This window comes from Diceros bicornis, chromosome 21 (genome assembly GCF_020826845.1).
Source record: "Diceros bicornis minor isolate mBicDic1 chromosome 21, mDicBic1.mat.cur, whole genome shotgun sequence".
Taxonomy (NCBI): Eukaryota; Metazoa; Chordata; class Mammalia; order Perissodactyla; family Rhinocerotidae; genus Diceros; species Diceros bicornis.
Window position 1 is genome coordinate 26,203,439 of NC_080760.1, and position 12,259 is coordinate 26,215,697.

The following is a 12,259-nucleotide window of genomic DNA, read 5'->3' on the forward strand; positions in this document are numbered from 1 at the left end:
TTCAATTCTGAGATGATTAAATAACTTAAGCACATTACCTATGACCATATAAGGTGATATAATACCTCTGCTGTGGGAAACCATATATAAAATTCTATTACATTACAATGTTTCTTTTTTCTTTATAAACTAAGATGGACTCTGTCTTTCTTTACTAGTTAAAAAGGGCACTGTTGGTGACAAGGTGGTTGCACAGAGTGACAGGATCAATGCAGTGGTTCACTGATGTCTGAGCGATATTATTTCTAATTCTCTACCTCTTACCTTAGTGACAGTCTGAAAGAATACAAACATCATGAAAAGATTTACTGAGCTTAGGACACAGGCAATTTATTATTCATTTCCAGCATTGAGAGAAGGCAGTTTTGATTCAAGCCTGATTTCTCAGTCATTTGGAAATTTTAAGCACTGGAATGTATCTTTTGAGGGAGATTTTGAAAATTAGGCTTTTTGAAGAGCAAGAAAAGCAGTAATTCATTCCTCTGGATAAGTTGTAACCTGCTCGGTTCTCTCTGCTTGTAGCAAGGTCACAGGTTCTAGGTCAGCGAGGTATGGCTTTGATTCTGGGCTCCACCATAGCTATATGGCTTTGAGTATGCTTCTTTTCCTTATCTGTAAAGTAAGATAGGATGATAGTGAAGATTAAATGAGAAGATACATAGAAAAAGTTTAGCACAGGGCCTGGAACACAGCAGCCTTTCAATAAATCGTAGCTTCTGTTGTTGTAAAGATCCTGCTGATGCTGCCGATGGTGATGAGTCTGCTAAGGCAAGAGGAGAAAGAGCTTCCTTCCTGTTTTTGTCATATTCACTCATAATTGATTCTGCAAATATTCATGAAGCATCTACCATGTGTATGACTCTGGGCTAGACACCTGGTGTAAAGAAATAAACAAAATAGATGTGACTCCTGTGTTCATTGTGCTTACAGACTAGTCATGAGGCAGATATTAAACAGAGAATCAGAAACATAAATATAGAAATGCAAATAAAGATAAGCTTTCTAAAGGAAAATTCCCTGTGCTATGGGAGAATATGAACAGGGAATGAAGACTGAGGCGTGAAGAAGGGCTTCTTTGAGGAAACATGGCTGAGACCTGAAGAAATAGAATGTGATAACAGGCAAATAGCTTGGTGACGAGCACTCCAGGTGGAGGGATGTCACGTGCAAAGGCCCTCGGGTAGGCAAGAAATACGTGCGCCTGAAGAACTACAAGAAGACCAAGAGGCTGAAATTTCATTGGGGGTGGGGAGAAATGGTATGATGTGAAGAGGGAGAACTAGACAGGGGCTATGTTGCATTGCTAAAGACTAGAGATTTTCCTAAATGCAATGAAAACTCATTTTGAATAGAAGAGTGACGTGATCTAGTTTACATGTTGTAAAAAACACTTTGACCGCTTTGTGGATAATAGTAGAGAGATGCAGGGGTAGAACAGGATGATGACCAGCTAAAAGCTGTTCTATTATTCCAGAGAGGGTATAATAGCAGTTTAAGGAAAGATCATGGCAGTGGAGAAGGAGACGAATGAATATTTTATATATAAATAGGCTGGCATATTATATTATCATTATCATAATTATTGTAAATTTAATATGCAGCTGAAAATGTATGTATATACATATTTGAAGATGTATCTATACATCTTCAGCTGCATATTATATTTACAATAATTATGATGATGATAATATAATATGCCAGGCAATTTATTAAGCTCTTTCAGATGCATTATGCCACTTAATGCTTAGAACCTCTTTAAAAAATAGATATTACTTTATTAATCCTCCTGTTTTTAAATCGATAAAACTTTTAACAGAAAAGTTAAAATAACTTTCTCAAGACCACACAGGTAGAAAGTAGTCTTGTTGGGATCTGACCTTCTATCTGTCTTGATTCTAAAACCCTCAGCCTTAAGCATTACCCTAGTCTGTCCTTGCCACCTGATGTAGAGAATATGTCTAGATTCCATCCCTCTGTGCTGGTACCAAGGATTCCTTTCAGCTTCCGAACCCTCAGGCTTTGGAGTGACTGCGGGACACTGGCAGCGCCAGAAGCATTTGTCTGAGGCACCTGCAGGCAATTTTAAATCTGCTCCAACCTCAGTACCACCAGTGGCTCTAGGAGCTCTCCTCCAGAGTGCTCTAGTGTTTCAGAAAAGTGGCTTCGATAGAAAGTGAGAAGCTTTACCCTGGTACATTAGAAAAGTGGAATGGTAATTGCTTATACTGTGTGATGCTGCAGATAATCAAGCAGAGGAATTGGAATAAGTGGTTTGAAAGGAATGTGGAAGATCACCAGACCAGGAGTGTTTTAATGAGAGGAGCAGGGTACAAAGTCTGAGCGGTATCAGGTGGTGAGCCAAGATTCAGAGCAGATTGCTAAGAGGGTATGCGTTTTGTGGGGGGAAAGGGAGAGGAGAATAGACTAATAAATAAATAAAATATAAAGATCTTGACGTAATTGCAGAGAGGAAACATGGAAAAACGTCAGATATTAGAGAGTGGAAAGTACAGCAATAATTGATACCACTGTTACAAGGTTACTACATGCAATTAATTAATTAATTAAAGCTCATTTAATTCACTCTCACCATAATGCTTATTTACTGAAGTTCAAAGATATCAAGAAAACTGCCTTGCATTACACAGCTAATAAATGGTGGAGTCAGGATATTACATCTGTCTGCCTCCCATGTTGAACTTGAATACTATATTCTCCTGACACAAAGGGGAGGAGAGGGGCATGGATTTTGAATGAATCCTCTCTATGGTCCTTGTCTGTAATCCTAAAGGGGAAGAAAGCCCATAAAAGAGAGTACAGAAGAAGAGAGGAAAATACATTACCTGTATAGGCTTTAGAATGACCTCTCTGTAGCAGACAACTACTCTGGCTGAGAGATTAAAGTGAAGGCTGCAAAGCTTGACAAACAGCGCAGGCAAATCCTCAAAGGCTGTATCTTTAGTGACAGAATGAGGTTTCTTGGGAGTTATTGCAGATACCAGACAAACGATAGTGCATTCTGAATCATGCAAGGGGAATAATAAGAGTGATGAGATTTCTGTTCTTGCTGTCCCCTTTAGTTTGACATATTCTGTGGGGGGTGGGAGGGGATTTACACTAGAGCTTAGAAATATTAAAGTGTGCATGATGCCATCAGTCAGAATTTAACTGATTGCCATTTGGTCACGGGAGCCTATTTCTAGTGAGAGAATATATTATCCGGGACAGAGGGACTTTTAGATCAAAGGCCAATGCTGTTTAAGGAGGAAGATAGTGGGCTCCTGAGGTCTGTGACTTGCAATAGTCGCATAGTTAGTCGCTGGTTACAATGACAGCTGCCGTTTATTAAGCACTTCTTATGCTGGGCACTGTTCTAAGAGCCTCCCATACTTTAATATCATGTCATTCACTTCTCATAAAACCCCATATACTAGGTGCTATAATCACAATAAGTCCCATTTTACAGATAAAACAGAAGCAGAGAAAGGTTAGGAAATTTGTTTAAGATTGTACTGCTACTAGGTGTCACAGGTGGGATTTGAGCCTAGGAGATTTGTCTGTCTTTCTTGTAAGTCCCACATCTGTTTTTCTACTTTTTCTTGGTGTCTGTTTGGTTTGGGGTATATACATCTCACTTGCTCTAACATTCTAGGATTCCTAAAGGGAGTATGTAGATTAGATCTTTTTTTGAGACCCTCCTCACTTTGCCTATATTAAAAAATCATTTTTAAGCAGCATTAAAAATTGGCTCCAAAAAAACTTCTTTACTATGGAGCATTCTACAAAAGTCTTGTTCTCTCATATATGTAAAACAGAACCCTAGATAGAAACTTAGGGATTGAAGTACTTATTGCAGAATTTAATACACAAAAACACGTATTAAACTTTGTTTGAAGAGAGTAGGTGGGAATTGCCATACTTGAACATGTCTAATTCTGTAAAAGTTTTTAACTTTTCCTTTTAAAAGCTTTAGGCTTAACTTTCCCTCTATGAGTGGGTATGCTGGGGATTGGCTTGATTAAAAGTGTCTAAATGGACTGAGACTTAAAAGAGAGCCCCATCCCTCAAAGCCGTTGCCAATGATGACATGAGAAGATGAGACAGAGCCAAAGGTTAAGAGGGACATTCATTCCACTAAGCCAGAGAAGGAAGGCCAAATGTGCCACTTTGGCTCTGCACTTTAGCCAGAGACCAAAAACTAGAATGGAAAGCTGGAGTCTAGAGTCACCATGATTAGGAAGAAACCAGAGTCAAGGTAAGGAAGAATTATTTGGACCGGTTGGTGTTGTCACCAGTGCTGTTACATGGAGGCTGCTGCTCAGAGTTGCTTGGGAGAGCTGACTCTATTTAAAGGCAACAATGGGTCAAGTTGAATGTGTCTGGCTCCATGTTGAAAATAAATAAATACAAGTGGAAGAAGAACATGGAGTAGAATGACAATACACTTTCCTTTAGTCAACTGTGACAGTTTTTCCTTCAAAAATCCACTTTCGTCACTGTACAATTTCTTGCTGTCTCTTCTCTCATCACAGTCACTCTCAGTCAAGTCATCTGAATCTTCCTCCCCTACACCACACATGGCAGAAATGAAATATCTGTCTTTCTACTCTCAGAGGCATTTCTATAGCACCCTGTAGAGCCAAGTGGGAGACAAGCTTTTCTAATTTCAGCCAAAAATATATTAAATCAAATGGGAGTCAAAAGAGGGTAGTTACTGTATTGGTTAAGAGCAAAGAATTGAGATCAGACAACCTGGGCTCCACCTATGCTCTACAACTTACTTGCTACATGCTCTGCTGCTCTGACTGTGTGCCCGTGGGCAAGGTTATCTGATCTGGAAAGTTATACTCATTCCAACTTCATAAAATTGATTGGATAATTGAGTTAGAGAATACAAGTGAGGTTTGAGCCTAGTAGGCACTTAATAGATGGTGGCTCTTATTTTTATTGATATTATTGTTATCATTAAAAATGGTCAACACTTGCAGGATTCAAATGGTAGGAGAGAAAGAACTTATTTAAAGCACCTCGAGTCCCTTCTGGCACACAGCAAGCATCATTAAATGAGCATTATCAATATATTATCATGATCAATAGATTATTATTGTTCTGAAATGCCGATATTTATAGGACAGCCTAAGAAGCAGCTTAGGATCTATTTAATAAGGTTGCTTTCATCCTCACTGCACTGAAATTGTCTCTCACTCTTACATTTAACTACATTTCAAGCACAGACATTGACTATCTCTACCTTGATACAGGGCTATTTTCTAATTTAATGTGTTTGGTCCCTTAGTGGAGTAAAACAGAGAAAAAACATAATGTACAATGCTTGATTTAAGTATCATGCAACTCTGTTAATATTATTTCATCCCCCTCCTTTGGGATGTGAGGACTGGGTACTGCATTCCTCCAGCCTCTGTTAAGGGGCATCTGGCTGATTTGAATTATGCACTATGCTTTGACAATGGAAAATATGAAGCTCATCTATCTCAGTGAGCTTAGAGAAACAGATTGATAAGCTTCAGGATTAGAACGGGGCAGTGGGAATATAAAGAAGAATGAATTTATGAGAAATAGTTTGGGAAATATAAAAATTATTATATTATAAAAATAGAACCAAGACTTTTATTAATCTAAATTTGAAAAATTCCAAATAGATGATTCAACCAATTTTCCCATTCAGTCATTTATTCATTCAACAGATATTTATTCAGTGAGTGCTTACTGTGTCCTCGGTGCCTGAAATTTACCTCATCTTAATCTGCAGCAATGGATCATAGAATAGGGCTGAACAACAACAACAAAAGTCTAATGAAGTGAACAGTTTTACAATTGCCTCGGGTTATACTCCATAAGTGATATTTTTATTTAGCAAGTTTATTTCTTCTTGCCTTGTACCCCAATCCCTGCCTCCTTGCCCCATTCAACTTCTGCCCAAGATGATCAGTGGAGATTGGAGGGCAGGGGTAGAGAGGCCAAGGTGTTTCTACTCCCATCTTGCTTACCACTCTTCTTGCTCTCACCTGGCTGCAGGAGCACTATTTTCTCTTCTTGATCCTTCAGGCTTAGAGGTGGTAATGCCTTCCGCTTTTCGATAGTACATGAGTGCCTCTCCACCCTCAGCTAGTTTCCTTATCTCTGTCCACTCCTTTGTAGACCTTTCATTACGTTTTCTTACATTTCATTACATTTACTTCGAAATCCCATCTGTTTGAGCCTTCTCTTTCCTGCCTGGACTTTGATTGATAGATAAATAACTGCACCTATATAGCTGAGATAAGAATTTATTTGTTACCAACAATAAACAAAAAAAATCATCTAAAATAGTTTTAATATTTCAAAATAGATACCACTTTACCACTGAGTATCATGAGGTGAAACTACTTAGCTATTGTTGTAATTCACGTTAATATACACATATCTAGGTGTGTTTATAGGGCATTGGCCATCAGTGACTTCCACACAATTTGTCTGCTCACTTTTATTGCCCTGAGATTTTTAATTAACCCACTCATTGCTTTGTATAGGTGAGCCCTACATGCCAAAATGTGTCCAGGCGAGTACATCAAGATTTTTCCATAAGAGATTGAGTTACTCCTACTCCTTGCCTCACAATTTCTCTTGATTGTAGAGAATAGTGACAATAAACCAGAAAGGAAACACCATGTTTTACAGTTTAGCAGGAAAATCAAAAGGAACAGACAGGCAATCTGCTGCTCCTCTCCCATATGGGTGACAACAATGCAATTGGAAGAATAAGTACTAATTAGCTAAATGAAAAGCTCAAACTGTGATTGTTGAAGAGTTTAATTTTAGGGCAAACTGAGATGCTTTCTCAAATCCTTGAGAGGTAGAAACAGAGAGAAACTCGAAATGTCTCGCCTACAAAATCTCGTCAATAAAACCCTGTATATCACAGAGGGAAGTTATTTAGAGGAAATTCTAAGAAAGATTCTGGTTGAGGACTGAGTAATTTGATTATTTACACATATCTTACTCTGAAAATCAAAGTAAAAATATTGTTCTGAAAATTATTCTTTAGTTATATTCATTAAGAGCAGGTTATCAAAGTATATATTAGAATTAGGTTTGTTGAGTAAATTATTTATTGAAAACTCTATAAAACCCACCGTACAAATATATTGTTATGAGTTGAACAGTGGGAGAGCTTATTTCTGCCTGGGTCAAATGGCCATATTGAAAACCAGTGGAAGAGTATCTACAGAATATTTATTGACATATTCTGAATATTTATTCTCTCTCTGCCAGATTAGTAAACACAGTTAGAAGAAAAACAATTATGTTTTCTCTTAGGATCATCATTTCTAATCTAATAATTTGTAGCCCATTCCTTTTCTGGAATTAGGTAAGTAAATCTCACACATGGTTCCCAGAATATTCTTTCAAGACATTCACATCACCTCCGGTCTCTTGATTTACTTTCATTCTTTGTTGTAACTCAAAGACTACCAGAAGAGAATAAATAATCTAATTTGCAGTTTTTCTTGGTACCCTATGTTATAATTTGATTATGTCAGGAGACAAACTCAATTGAGACTATGTACTATCGCAAACAACTCACTTATCTTGGGATTCAATTCTCTTTTCGTCAGCATTAGATCCAGCTTTTTGTGATCTGAGGCTCTTTCTTACGGGCATTGAAAACACAATCAAGACAAAGAAAAACAAAAACAAAATCAGAGTTGGATAATTGAACGTTCCCTTTATCCTGTTGATTTTTATTCTCCTTGATTGTCTGCTTTGGGCTTCAATTAACTCCTATGAATACAAGAGACCTGACTTTTAGAAAATGAAATTTCAGCCTCCTTTCTTATTCTGCCTTCAAACAAAGTAATTTTGATAGGGACAATACTGGGCCAACCACATTTATCTTGGTAATTCCCAAATACCAGCTTTTGAGATAGTTTGTTCTTATACCAAAAACGTGTTACACCTGATATCAAGCTTACTGACTAGGCTGGCTGGTGTTTTTTAACACAGGCAATCCCTGATGCTAATGTGTGCACAGATCTGAACCAAATATAGTTTGTTAGTTGACATCACGATATTAGGAGATCCGCATGATAGAACTGGCAGTAATTCTGAAAAGGTTTATTACATTGAAAATCTCGTTTGAAAAAACTGCTTCCTACCGCTATTATAACAGGGATAACTACATTAATAAGAGATGGAAATTCTTGGTTACACTTTTGTATGATTATAATCTTCAAGTGCTAAATAGGCTTCTGGTTAAGCCTAAGTGGAATTTTACTTGCATTTCTGATTAAGGAAGAAGTACACTTGATTATTTAATGATGAACACTTTTTTTTTCTCTTTCCCTAAAGAAGATATTTTGGATTCAGGTGAGAGTCATCATTTTCCACTTCACTTTACTCTGAACTTCAATATTGTACCTGATCTGGTAAAGCATATAACTGAAACAGTGAAAGCAAAATGAGACTCTAGAATTTCATAGTGACCTTAGGAAGTTAAAAAAGGCCCAATATTCTGCTCATGATTCTTCTGAAATTTTTCCCTCTAAATACTTATCAATATATACAACCTACAGAATAGCCCAATATAGGCAACCAAGGGCTCAAAGGAGTAACAGAAAGAAAAGAAAAAAAATACTAGTAAGTCTGTGAAATTAGACCTAAGAAATAATCTCAGATAAAATTAGAATTAATATCTTATTATTTAATACATGAATTCACTAGAAGTCAAAAGAAAATTTGTCTCCAATATAAAAATCAACACAAAATTAAGATTAGGCAATAGGGTTACCCCTGTATGACTTCTGTGAAAAAAACCGTAAAAGCACAAATCCCTTTTGATGACCACATAGGATATTTACCCAAATTTATTCTTCAATTCATAGATGGTTATGTTTTGTACATTAGGCACTAAGTAACTCTACTTATTTTTCAAGATAAAATCAGTTACCTAAAAGTTTAAAGGACCCACTAGTAGATTTATTATGTTAGGAATAGTTTGAAATTTATCCTTAGTGGTAGATGGAAATCCTTACTCTTTTTTTGTGAGGAAGATCAGCCCTGAGCTAACATCCATGCTAATCCTCTTTTTTGCTGAGGAAGACCAGCTCTGAGCTAACATCTATTGCCAATCCTCCTCCTTTTTTTCCCCAAAGCCCCAATAGATAGTTGTATGTCATAGTTGCACATCCTCCTAGTTGCCTTACTCTTTATCTTAATTAATACATTGAGCATAGTTCTATACAGACAGGTATGATGTCTACTCCATCTTTAATATATACTCAAGTTATAAATCTCTTAATCTACTCACCTTAACTCTAAAATTTAATACCATCTCCCAATACAACCTATGTTTGATTCTAGCAAAGACAAAATGAGTTGGTTTTATATATTGCCCCATTTTTTTAAATTAGGATATGAGGCCTGACGTTTAAGTAATTTTCTCAATGTCTTAACAAATTTTAAGACTTACTTTTAATTGTAATATTCCATGGAGGCTAACTTCTTAGACTGTAAGCTTCATACAGGCAGAAGCTGTGTATGTTTGGTTCACTGGTAAATACACAGTACTAGCACTGTGCCTGTAGCTTGTAGGTATTTGTTGATTGTACATGTTAGTCACAGCTATCATGGAAGGACCCCTGTTTCATTTTCACCAAGAAAATAGCGTAGGATAACAAAAAAATTTTTTGCCATATTCAATGACCTTTTCCAGCTCTTTGATTTCACAGAATAATAGAATTTTTTACCCTGAGAAAGCTTCAGATTATACACTTAGTTCCCTCATCACTGAATGTTTCCCCTCTTATTTCCTACATATTTTGGTGTAGCTAATGGTTTTAGAGTTACACATCATCAGCTAGCAGGAGGAAAATCAAAGAAACTACCTTCATCAATGTCGATGACGTGAACTAGACATCTTTAACTAGTTATTGTCCCAAACCAGCTTAACGTTAATATAGTAACCACCAAGCAAGCACTTTCAATTGGTCAGAGTGTCTTGAAACACAACCAACCTTTCATACACACAATTTCTCAATTTTTACTATCTGCCTAGCACCTGAACTATTTGGTTAAGGTGTTTATTAAATGGCCTCATTTTTAATTTCAAATATAAACTTTCTATTACTATTTATTTGGAAACTCGTATCATAGATTATAAAGAGAAAGCAATCATAAAATTAATATTCTGAAAACAAAACACTGTTATCAAATTTTAGCTACCTTCTGCTCTGGGCACTCTGGATAGGAATCCAGAGTCAAGTACTAACTATCTGGGTGGTATAAGACAAGTTCCTTAACTGATCTTTTCACAAGTTACCTCATTTATAAAATGAAGATAACAATCATTCCTATCTCAGAGGATTTTAGTGAAAATTAAATGAGATAAAGGTGTCAGTTCTCCTCTAACTCATCTACCGATTCTACGTTTTTCTAGTCAAAATTTCTGCAGATTTTTTCTTTTGAGAAAATTGACAGCCTGATTTTAAAGTTTATATGAAATGCAAGGTAATTTATATGCCAAGGCAATTTTGAAGAAGCAGAACAAATTTGGAAGCTTTCCACTGATTATTATAGAGCTCTATTAGTCAAGACATTGGTGCACTGGAGAGTGATAGACAAACTGATCGATGGGACAAAGTACAGTGCCTGAAACAGACCTACGTAGATTCAGTGACCTGAAGTACAATGAAGATGGCAGTACAGTGAAGTGGGAAAGGGATGATTTTCTTATTAAATAGTGCTGCATCAGTTGTATATCTATGTGGAAAAATATGTATTGTGACCCCTACCTCCCACTATACAAAGAAAAATCAATTCCAGGTGAGTTGAAGAAGTAAATATAAAAGAGAAAACAAAGCTTATAGAAGGCCATCTTCATGACCTTGGCATAAGCAAAGATTTCTTAGGCAGAAAACAAAAAGCACTAACCATAATTTAAAAAAATTAAAATGGAATTATATTAAAATTAATAATTTTTGTCCATCAAAACACTGATAATAGTATCTAAAAGCAACCATGGATAGGAAGAAATATTTATAATTTTTTATGTGCCAAAGAACTTGAATCTGTAATGTATTAAAAAAAAACTCCTACAAATCAATAATCTCTTGCATATTTGACAAACCAATAGAAAACTGTACAAAAAGGCTTGAACTTTTCTCAAAACAGAATGTCCAAATGGCCAATAAACATGAAAAGATGTTGAACTTCATAAGCCATCAGGGAAACAAGAATTAAAATACCCACTATGGAAGATGATATATTTGTAATATAAATGCATGATGAAAGACTAGTATCCAGAATATATAAAATGTTCCTAAAAATCAAATCAATAAGACAGACCATCCAATAGAAAAATGGGCAAAAGATTTAAACAGGCCTTTCACAAAGGAGGAAATCCAAAAAGCAGATAACTTGCAAATGTGTTCAAATTCTTCAATCACCAGAGATAGATCAGTTAAAAACCACAATGAGATATCACTACCTAATGACTACTTTGCATAAAGCCTAACAATAGCAAGTGTAGACAAGAATTTGGGACAACATCTACTCTTGTAAACTGCCAGTAGAAGTTTAAATTATTGCAACCACTTCTGAAAACATTTACGCGTTAGCTCTTAAAGGTGAAGGTATGTGAACCCTATGACTATCTCCAGGTATGTATCATAAACCCATCCACATGTACAAAGAATGCATATGAATTCTTATAGCAGCATTGTTTAGGATGGGTAACAACTCGCAGCAACCCAAATGTCCTTTTATAGTAGAATGGATAATTTCTAGTATATTCACACAATGAGGTACCATAAAGCAGTGAAAATGAATGGACTACACTACATGCAACTTGTAAGAACCTCACCGAGAAGCATAAAAGAATAGATCAGCATGATTTTCTTCAAAAACAAAAAACTAACATGTTTACAAAGATGTGGTAGAGCTATTAAGAAAAACAAGGAAATTGTTACAGAACTATCATCACAAAAGTCAGAATAGCAATTACCTCTTGGATGTAGAAATTTGAGATCAGAAGGGACAGACAGGGTCTTCTAGGAGTTGAAGGCAATGTTTTCTTTCTTAACCTGAATGCTGCTGAATAATGTTCATTTTGTAGTTATTTATTAAACTGTTTACCTTTTCTATAAATATGTTAATTTTACACTTTTTAAACGTTTAAAAAAGAAAGAGAGAAAAGCTATCCATTCTGCTGGTATGGATCATAGCAAAGACACTGATCACTGGGCAATCCCTTTCTTCAGTA

General features: G+C 36.1%; 1 long non-coding RNA gene across 1 annotated transcript in view; it reads right to left on the bottom strand.

The window, feature by feature from the left end:
• Nucleotides 1-207: 207 nt before the first annotated feature.
• Nucleotides 208-12,259, bottom strand: part of LOC131419552 (uncharacterized) — a 72,741-nt gene continuing 60,689 nt past the window's right edge. Inside the window, exon 3 of the long non-coding RNA XR_009223279.1 lies at nucleotides 208-612. This is a non-coding gene — a long non-coding RNA (uncharacterized LOC131419552). The remainder of the gene's footprint in view (nucleotides 613-12,259) is intronic.